Consider the following 11,700-nt stretch of genomic DNA (forward strand, 5'->3'; position numbering starts at 1 on the left):
ACCGACCAGCCGGATGTGCTGGACATTTCACTAGTGCTGAGGATATGAGTCTGGCTATGCAATGCTGACAACCCAAATGCTGACTCTGAAGACTGCGCTTCACATTTTTGCAAGTTTCAAGGCCACTGGGTTCTCCAACATGCTTGGAAGGGGAGAGTGAAGCAAGTTAGCAGCAGTCTGCAAGCTCACTGCTAGATGCCACTAAATCCTACACACAGGGCACTTTAAACAGGGCAAAAATATAATATTTTGCAGTGTAAACTATTTTCGACTAAAATGAGACCAGAATTGCTCTTCAAAATTAATATTGTTTTGTTTTTCCATGGGAATCAAATTATTTGGATTATTTGGATTTGCTGGAATAGAGTGAAAAGTCAACGGAGAAAAAATGAACATGGAAATACACAATAAAGTGTATAATATAAATAATAAAAATGTGTTTCACTGATGTCCATGCTTCATTTCTTAGCCCACATTTTAACCATAATGAACACATGTAGCATTAAAAAAAATTGTCATTTTATCTAAACTACTGTTTCTGAAATGGTGTGTATGACCTGATACAGGACTGATGCTTTATGAGTGCACTGTGGAGTTTTGCCATCCTTGTGTTATGTGCCTCTGTTTGGCATCAGGGACAGCACCAGTCAACCCACGTGTGTTCTACCTGTCAAAACAGATTTAGAGGCTTCTAAAATAAGTCTCATATTATAAACAGTAGCATGGCCTTGGCTCTCCTCCTTCTTCGTCTTCCATCCTGCCCTGACACACCACTCTGCCAAGTTTCACTTCCCAGATCCCTTAACTTCTGTTACAGGGTTTGGCTGCGCTGATTCTATTCACTGCAAGATATGTCATGCTGGACATAAATTAGTTTTGGCCCAGTGGGTTAGCGATGCAGTATTTTGTTATTGCAGATCAAATGAAAAAAAGTCAATATGTTTTTCCACATGACAGCATCTTGGGGGTTGCTGTTTATAGCATTTCCAGACTGCAGAATCAACATCTTACAATTAAAATCCCATATCATTCAAGTTCTTAAGTGATGCAAAGATCAATTGAGATTGATCTGAGAGTCAAGGTTGATGCCCAGATCAATTTGTTTGGACAGAGAACTGCTCATAAGCAATATTTTGTGCCAATATGTATCTTTAAAGTAGCACAAGGTTTCAGTCCTCCCCTTAATTTTGTCTTTAGTAACGGAAAAAGACTCTTCAGTCCGTGCTATTGCTATTAATGGAAACGGGAATACTAATATCACATTTTCATGCACATGTTATTATACAAATTAATCTGTTCATTAATCTGAACAGGCTGATAAAAAACCAATATCATCAGTCTGATTGTAAAACTCACCATCTCAAACATTCCTCTCGTCTTCAAGTATATTTTTTCCACTCAGCTGAAACTAATGATTCGACAGAGGTAAGAGTGGGTCCAAGACTAAGAAGCAGAGATTTCTTTTGGGACTTTGGTGAGATTGCCAACTTACATTATCTGATCGTCATACTGGCCGCTTGGTGCCAGAAAATCCTCCCTCAGATGCTTTCACGTGGGTTCATATCATCAGTTGATGCTGTTTAACACACTTCAGAAGTTTCTGAAGTTGAGATGAGATGTCCCAACTGTTTGTGTGTTTCGCAGGCTTACAAACTTCTCCTCAAACTGTCTCCTCTATATTTCTACTTTATCCTTTATTTCCCTGAATGCCTTTTGAGAATCCTTTGAGAATAGGCAGGATCTTGTTACCTTCAGCTGTGTTTGCTTGTCTTAACTGGATGTTGGTTGAGAAAAAATGGCAGCCATGTGTCTCTTTCACTGGATGCTTCATTGCTTTGTTGCATTATTAAAGTTGCTGTGAATGGAGGAAAAAATATCTGTCCTGTAATGATGGATTTCTCCCTGAATGACTGCTGAATGTGACTGAGAAGAGTTGAGTCTGGAAAGAAGTCCTGGCTGTAACTGACACAAAACCTGAAGTTTACTATTTTTGTTTATATAGCTGGAAGATTTTCTGCCAATAAACACGGAGGATGGTACCAGATACTGAGTTCACCTAACTATTAACACTCATTTTAAATAAGTTACTTGTACTTTGAGGTCAAAAAAGTTGCTAAACTCAGTGTACTTGAGTTGGATTCACTAAAACAAACCAAGTACTTAGATGTTATGCTTTTTTCGGTGTGTTTGTAACTTTCTACTTGTAGCCTACTCCACTACATTTCATGGGAAAATTTTATTTTTAAGTAGGCCTCAATGTAGGCAACAGTGTTATTAACAAATTAAAAATCTTACATGCACAATACAGTAAGAACTTAAAAATAAATGATCATGTTTCATCATAAACTAAACTAAGTGCAGCTAAAATGATCAGTTCATTAACTGATCAGAAAGATTTGGAATCTACTTTTGTCCTTTTATTTCACAGCCTAATAACAGAAAGCGACTGTGAATATCATGACACTTTTTCTAAGGCATTATAATACCAACGTTTTACACATGAATGGTCTGTCTTGTTTCTCAACTTTACTTAGTTTTTTTGAGGCAATGAGTTTGCATAATTTTTTGAGTACACCCAACTTATTAGATTTTACAGTGCAAGGAGTTACACCTGAGTTATGTTCATCACGTGACTTTTGTGTTGTGAGTCACTTCAGTGACACTTTTGTAGTCATGGTAACCCCAAACATGGTTTTATCCTAAATCTAACTTTCTGTGCCTAAACTGAACCATGTTCTGCACCTAACCAAGTAGTTTTAGTGCCTACACCTAACCAAAGTGCAACCATCTCACAGTGTTAATGACGTGTTAAAAGCCATGTCAAAGCATTAATAATAATATGTTGAAAATGGCTTTCTGAGCATTTGAGTTGGGATGAGAATGCACCGAAAAGTCTGTAGTTCTTCCTTGCCTCCAACAGCATCACTGCGACATCACTGGATGCAGGAGGAACATCAGATTTCGCAGCATTTGACTCAACTTTCTCGGTCAATATACTGTGAGGAATTTATTGCTCCAGTTGACTACATTCATTGTCAACACTGATCAGACACCACATAAAAAGTGGTGAATCCTCCCTGTGGATAAAGAATATGACAACAAATTATCAGTTATCAAACTGTAATTTCTGTTGACTCTCGTTCTTTGTTTGGGATGATGCCCTGCTGGATGTCTTCCTTTTCTGATGAAATCACTGATGACAGGAGTGAACAGAGACCCACTGCATGTTCAATTATACATCGTCTACTCACCATCTCTTTGCCTTTACTGTCACATGCTGACAGAAATTATTCATTTTCACTGTGTGTGCAGGGAGCACACACAGTGAACAGACTGCTCACTTCTTTCATTTTACTTTATACTGTATTGTGTCTCATTTTGACAGAGCCGCAGAACAGCCTTTACCAAACTTAGGGTTAGGGTTGTTTTTATCGGGTTTCCAGTTGTTAGCAGAATAAAATTCATAACAATTCTACAATATGTGAATTCATTTCCTAATTAAAATAGAAGAACAGATGGCTGTGCATGTACTTCTAGAACTGGAATTACATCCTAGTTGTTTTTTTCCTTCTCCAGTTTTGATCACATGCAAACATGGGCACAAATACATCAAAAGCATCTTGTTACAAATTACAAATAGTTGCTCATCAAATATATCAAACTAAGATAAAATATACTGGTATGAGAAATGTATTTGATTAAAGGAATTTGTGATTTGATAATAAATACACATTTCAAATATCTTGTGCATGATGTGGAATGAATAAAACAAATAAGGCTTTATAAATGTTTTCTTTGCTAAAGCCACTCAAAATGCACAGTAGAGGCCTCAGTGATATATGTGGGGAGGAGCTCAGTAATTAAAGTTTAAAAATGAACAAATTGGACAGGCATCTCCAAAGGAGGCATTCTCCATGGAAAGTCAAATTAATTTTTCCTGTGCAAAGATGAGACTTGGAAGCGACAGTTTGATAGCAGAAAAGTGAGTCAGTCATGTGATTTGTTGTGTTCTTTATCCATAGTTTAGAAATGCAGATGTTATGGCAATTAATGATGAATTTTTGTAAGTTTGGGTCCCGTGGAGACACCAAATTTCTCTTTTGGGTCTTGATCTGAAAAAGTTTGGGAGCTCCTGCTGTGGAAGATGGGAGGATCAAAAGGAGAGGGATCTTGGAATCTTGTGCATCTAAATTTTGTGAATATTTATAGTAGATGAGGAGAAAATTACTTCATTAAGTTTTCCTGTAATACAGTAACACATTAGCAGCATTAATCATACAGTATACTGAACATCCTGTAAAGCATTTACAGCAAATTGCTGGTGGTATTAGCTGGAGAGTAAAATTGGATACTACACCTTTAAAGGGGTTTTACAGTTCTCAGGACTTTTGGAGATTCGGCCCCGTCAAAAGATTTGTCACACACTGAGGACCTGTGGAAACCACCCTTTAATCCCACGAGCCAGGGAGTAAAGCACGGAAAATACTGGAGGGAGGCAGAGAGAGCAAGAAACACCCTCGCACACACACTAACACGCTCAGCACACTCACAAACACACACCACGGGAGAGCTGACTATGGCAGTAAACTAGCACAGCTATCTAGCCCTTCACAGTGTTCCCACATGGCCTTTACGCTGGCAGAGGGAGAGCGGGTGCTTAGCAACATCCCATCTGCATGGTTTGCCAAATCAACAGGGTCAAGATCCCTTTAGGCTCGGAGAACTCGACTGTGCTGTGCTCCGCCGAGGAGCGCCCTCAGAGATGGAGAGAAAGGCACGGATACGGGCTAACTCTCTTCTTGGCAAAAATCCCTTCAGTCTCAGTCTTTAGCCTTCAGGATTTATTCTGCTTAAAACAGGAAAAGGGCTGCCAGTGTGAAGTGATCCATACACCTGCAGTTTCTTTTGTTTCAGGCATTTTTGTGCCAAAATGATGGTTTTGAAGGCTGATTGCAACCTCTATCAAGGTAATTTCATTTTAAAACAAAGCATTTTAAACAAACTGGAACGTATTGAATGCAATTTGATTTAACCTAATTTTTTAAATTTTGATTTAGGAAAATAAGACTCAGTAAGAGACCACAGACAGGTTAAGATGTTTTTTCTCTCCAGTTATTTAACTCCATGGATAGATTACTGAACAGGCCTACTGGCACAGGGGACCCCTGAGCCAGAGTGTCTATTTGAAGTGACAGTTAACATTTTTTTTGGAAAGCCAATAATACATCCACAAAGAGACACAAAATGACAACAGAAACACAGAAGTACTGCAAAGAGGCATTAAACTATCACAAGGAGACAAAAAATTACTACAAGGAGGCTACTGCTAAGAGATACTAGAATATTACAGAAAACATGAAATGACTAATAAAAGACAAAACAACCACAAAGGGACACGATGCTATTACAAAGAGAAACAAAACAACTACAAAGGGATACCATGTCCCTTTCAGTTTGGGTGTCTTCCTAGAGGTGGGGGACCTTTTACATGTCTGTGCTCAGGAGCCCTTTGCTGTGAATGCAATATCTCAAGAATGCCTTGAAGGGATTTTTTTTGGTCTTCTTGAGTCCAAGTGGACATTTGTGACAAGTTTGAAGACATTCCCTCGAGGCTCTTGAGATATCATGTTCACAAGAATGGGATGACCTGAAAACATAATGCCTGTGTTCATGGTTGTCACCTGCGTGGAGCCACAAAAAACGGTTTTCAAGGTTTCAAGGTTTTCAAGCTTCAGCATGCAGTCATCTGACTGATGACTTCGTTAATGTGCAAGATCACCTGCACACAGGCTGCAGGACTGCTGGTCATGCACACACACACACACACACACACACACACACACACACACACACACACACACACACACACACACACACACACACATATGCACATGCATGATCCCTTCGAGGCTTATGCCTGACAGAGATAATTATGATAAAAATGACACAAATATCTAAGAGATTAAAATGATGAAGTGATGACATTTTATATGCAAAAGGTCAAAGGTCAACTTCACTGTGACATCATAACATTCTGCAAAAACACTTGAAGCTCTCAGTCTTCTCCACTTCTCTGTTACTACTACAATTACTAAGGAAAAAATGTGTAATTATATTACAGTTACTAATCGAAACTCAAGTGATTAAAAATGGGTTCCATCCAAATATTCTTGTCTGGTTTCCTGGTGGAGATCTGAGTGCACTTTTAGAATTAGGTTCAAGTATTACGCCGTCGGTGCCACCTGAAGTAAAAAATTGCTTTAATCCCCAAATAAAGACGTTAATCAGTGTAAATGAGTCACCATCATCATATTTGCACAACACATCCTCCCAGCTGACATGGTAGTCTATAAATGCCATTTCCAATGAGACACAAGCTAAACATAACACAATTACGTAACAAGAGTTATTTTAATAGCAGTAAATGGAATATTAATGTGTTTTCATATTATGAAATGAATCCTGAAGCGCTATATTAAAATTAAAGAATGTTCACCATTTATTTTAATATGTGACATGAACGGGAAACCACAAACTGCTGGAGACATCATTTCACCTTTTGGCAAGACTTAAATGAGTATATATGATTTGAAAAGCATCGTACTGAATGGTTACTCCTTACATGCTCATCTGTGTCTGATGCAACTCAGATAGAGAGATGAGTCAATATACACTTACACACACTCTGACTCAATTGATGTTTTTTTTTTTTTTTTTAAACAAATGAACAGAGATTTTTTTTTCTTCCCGTGGAGCTGTCAGATCCTCCGCCTCCTCCCATCCTTTCACTACACCCACAACTTGATCTTGGCCAACTGCTTTCCGAGTCCCACATGGTGCAAATTGAATCAAACGCCAGCTACTGTAAGATACACACAAAACCTCCTAACATCACGTACATGTTTGATTGTCTCTGTGAGTGCAAATGGGCTATAAGTGGAAAAGAACATTAGGAGAAAGGTCTGCCTCTAATTAACACTTTTCAGCAACGTTATTGTTTGTCTCCATGAGGAAATAAGGACTTATTTTGCCGGATAATCAGCCCTGTTTTATTTCTAAAACCCACAATTATCTTTTTACTTAACACAAGATGCAGAAGGGAAGAGTAAATCTGAACAAGTGATTCATCTGCTATCTGTTATTATAACATTCTGCTGATTGCTTATATTTTACACCCTCAGAAGCCAAATCTCAGGGCCTCAAAAGCAGAATTATTGCATGACAATGCATCTTCCATGGGCATTGCAATCATTTCACACAATTAGATTCCTCTTATGCCTACCCAGTCAGTTCCGGATAAACCCGCAGATGGAAACTTTAACCATGAATGGAAAAACATACATATCAGCTGGCACAAAATGATTTGTAAATCAGATAATGGTTTGAGTTATTTCTGTGCCCACACACAGGACCAGTATCACAACTGTGTGCCTGAAAATAAAAAGCATGCAGAAAAGGGACTTTCAACAGAAATGTCCTTCTGCTTTATCAGTCGCGCTTGTGATCGTGTTGCCCTGAAGGTACCCTGCCTCTGACCCTGCATGCTGGGACAGCCTCCAGCCCCCCTGCAACACCTGACAGGATAATATGATTAGAAAACTGATGGATGAATTATTGGTTGCTTTTAGGGTAGCCTGTAGTTAGCTTGTCTAGCAGTAAATATGTTTAATAAGTTATGTAAAGGTCTCACATCATCTTTGGTAAAATCTGGAGGAAAATGTATCCCTGTTCTAATGAGTGACTGGCTTGCAGGAAGTTTCCATACACCATTGCTAAACGGACAAGATAAATTCTGTGTCCTCCCATGCACATGTAAGCACCATCTGCACATCCATAGTCCTTTCTCAAAAGGTAAAAATCTATTCAATAAACGTACAAATAAGTTGTGATGCACAGAATTGTAAATGCATAGTGGGTGGGGAAGCGAACAGCCCGCTGCACTCCAGTGATTCAGAAACCTCTCAGAACGTCTCCAATTATGCTCCAATGTGCTCCTCCATGTCTGTTATAAAAGTTTCTTTTGATTGCTGTCCTTTGGCGTAATTTCTTTACCATTTCCTTTCTTTCCTTGAGGTTAACATCACCAGCTAAATGTCAGCGGCATTTCGCTTTGTGGCTTTGTGGTTTGCACACGGCACTTCAGTCCTGCAATAATATGGATTTATTTGGGTGTTTCCATATTCTACCTGCGAACTTCCTTGCATGTGCGTCCAACTTAAGATCAAACATGTTCATCAACATAATCTGGCTGAATTCCATGTTTCATGAAGGATTTTTGTATTTTCCTTTTAGTGCCTTCTTTAAGAACAAATACAAGAGAAAAGTAAGAAAACGTTCATGTATGAGGCGCCATGTTTCTACAATAGCCCAGAATGGACACTGGCTCTAGACAGGGCCTTTCATGTTTTTTGCTGACACTTTAGTGTACTTCAGTATTTCTGTGGTAAAAAAAAAAAAGTAGTTCCTACATTAAACTGGTGACAAGAAAGAGACATAAAATATATTTTTTTGGCTTTTTGAGCACCAAGCTGAGAGCCATCTTGTTCCATTATATTGGAAAGAAGACAGACATCTTTATGACTGTCTCCAAAACTTGACAGCTCATACCAAAACAGACTAAATAGCACTGCTGGCCAGAGGAAAAATATGTATTTTTCATTTTGGAGTGTAAATGTTTGAAAGAATATGTCACACAACAGAGAATCTCAAAGCAAAAATTATAGAACAGACAAAGAAAACATTCTCATTATGAAAACTATGTGAAAAATACATGCTGTACTGTTTAAAAACCAAGCAAATATGTAAAAACCCACAAACAAACCACAACTGCATAGAGAAGGCCTGAGCTTCATTTTCCATTGTTTAGCACACCATCCCGTTTGTCAACTCCACAAGTCAGAAGTAACATATAAACACAAGAGTAACTGGCTCAGCTGGCTGCATCCAAAATAGCTTTGGATCCATATTTCCCTGCTCTGTTTAGACTTGGCTCCAAGGATGCAGCCCCTTTCTGGATGCCTTCACCAGCACACAGTACAAGACACACACACAGAGACACCTGCAGAGTCAGTGTTAGTGAGTGGGATGACAGCTCTGCTGCTGTGTTGCTGGCCGGAAGACAGGCTGAGACGCTCAACTTTCCCAGCCCTCTGTGGTGTCTTGCAGGGTTGTACTTATCCTGGTTCCAGGAGTCACTCGTCTGTCCCTCACCACGCTGCTCTCCTCCGGCTGCCAAAGCCCTTAATGTTTAGTGGACTTCCTGTTAAATAGCCTTGTCTCCAGGGAGAGCAGTGGACCTAGTTGAGCGGGGAAAGCTGGCTCGGCTGGTGTAACGAGTGGATGAGGAGGGGATTGAGGGGCAGAGCAGCGAGGCAGCACAAAGCAAGAAGGAACTCATTTTTTGACCTGCTGAAACAGGCAGAAATCCAGAGGTTTTGTAATTTTATTGCTCAGTAGCCAAGAGAATATCACACTGTAACACTCACAAGAAAATATGCCCCCAATTTGTCAGTCTGCTGGCATTTAGTCTGTGTTTTGAGCCACAGAGGAAATTACTTCCTTGTAGAAACTGTTTGTAAATCATAATATTGATGCCATCATTTGAGAAGTGGTTAGTGAGCAGGTTTTGGGGGGGATACTGATTAAAAGTGATTATGTGATTAAAATACAAAAAATCATATAGTACTATACACAATGTGCACACATTACAACAATTCATGAGTCTCACAGCACCAGTCGTTTCTCAGTGAAAGCAGTTAATCTTACAGTTGCCAACTGGTTATCTCTTGATTTCACTGAGTGGAAATGTTTTCCATCATTTTGTCTTTAACTTAAATAAAGGGAAGAACATTACAGTACAGTGAGAGCTCTGCCTTCAGCTGTGAAACTACTGTCATCATGCAAGAACTCAACATCTCATTTAAAGAAACATTTGCAGTATTTCACCATATTTGGTATTCATCCGAAAAGTAACGGGAAGTAGTTACATTACTTTAATATTGTGATACTAGGATTAGGTTACCGACTTTATTTTTTAACAGATAATCTGGATAATCTTTTAAAGTAACCCTTCTAATCCTGTTAGTGAAGCAGCAAAATCTGCTTTTTCAATTCAACTGACTCCTGTAGCAGATGTGAATTAAAGTGTTATGAGGCTCCACGTTGGCTGGGATCAGCTAAAAATATCTTGTTTTGATACCAAATCTGGGGCATTGGGACTTGTTGCTGATTCCCACAAGGACCTCACTGAGTTTATGTTTGAAGATCAATATTGCACAGACATGAAGTTTCTTAATGATCACTAGTTAATCAGGAGACATCTATAACAAGCTTAAAACCTCACCGAACAGTCTTTGAAGACACATTTGAGATCGATGACTCATTGCATTAACAGCCGGAGGTGTTGGAGTGTACCTGCTCAGTAGGACGGTAGGAGTTCAGCCCAGTCACCAGCCTGCAAAAATAATCTCATGAGACACTGAGCATCAGCAGGCTATTTTTGTAGTCACGCAAAAATGGAATAAATAAATAAAGGAAAAACAAATTCATTCATGGACTTCTGAATAATAACCCATAGAACCCGACACAAGAACTGTATCTGCTCTAAAATACAATCCACTGACTTACTGTACATTATGTAATAACTAGCAGTGCACCATCTGCAGATGATAATAAATAAATCTTGAGAGGAGTTCATCTGTGGACAAATGAATTGTTTTTATTTTCTCTCATCAATAAAATAATATACACATTTTAAATGCTTTATAAAAATGTGTACTGCAGATATAAATCTCAAATTTGCATAATTTATTTCATTGTCTTTTATTTATTCTGTGACTCAAATACAATCTCACAGCCCAGTCTTTGCGAATGACTGCTGTGGGCAATGTTTTTTTTTTTTTCCCCAGGATGGTGAGGGCATGACCCACCCTATTCTGCCTGTGATCCTAATACTCTAACCTTAACCCTACTAAATCCCATGTCTCATGCTTAAACACACCCAACCCAAATGACCCAAACCAGCAAAGGCAACCAGTACCAGCCACACAGAGTGAGAGGAGGGCGGGTCATGACTTTGCTCTCCTGGGAAAATTGCTTCCTGTATTTATACATGCTATGCACTAGGCTCCTCTATGTTGAAAAGAAAACCAAATTTTGGAGATGGTTAAAAGATGCTGTAAGTACTGCAAATTTTCAATTGAAAATACTTCAACTATGAGATCACGATCATGTGTTATATATGTACTGCCCTTCCTATAATATTTATATCAGCCTGATTCATAGTCATGTTCATGCATGTAGTGCGCTTGTACATCATCCATGATTAGTTACGAGCCAGACTGTGATGTCAGTGTGATTGTGGCTGAAAACAGTGATAAATAAATATAAATCGTATTTATGAGGAATAATATCTAAACAGGACTAGCTATATAACTATCCTTCTGTATTTTAAAATCAGCCATAATGGTGGTATTTATTCTGAGGTGGTACAGGGTGTAAGAAGTTTGAGAAACACTGACTCATTATATGTGACTAGCTGGCTAATGATTGATGTAGATTAGCTGAGTTAACCTAATGCTACAGTATGTACTTGGTTTGATTTCGATAATGAAGTCAAATATGGACAGAGCGTGTAGACACATTTAGAATAAACAACGCACTGATATAACTGATGACTGGTGCATGATGTCACAGTCCTCA

The sequence above is a fragment of the Lutjanus erythropterus genome, chromosome 11, assembly GCF_056507025.1.
Source record: "Lutjanus erythropterus isolate fLutEry1 chromosome 11, fLutEry1.hap2, whole genome shotgun sequence".
Classification (NCBI taxonomy): Eukaryota; Metazoa; Chordata; class Actinopteri; order Lutjaniformes; family Lutjanidae; genus Lutjanus; species Lutjanus erythropterus.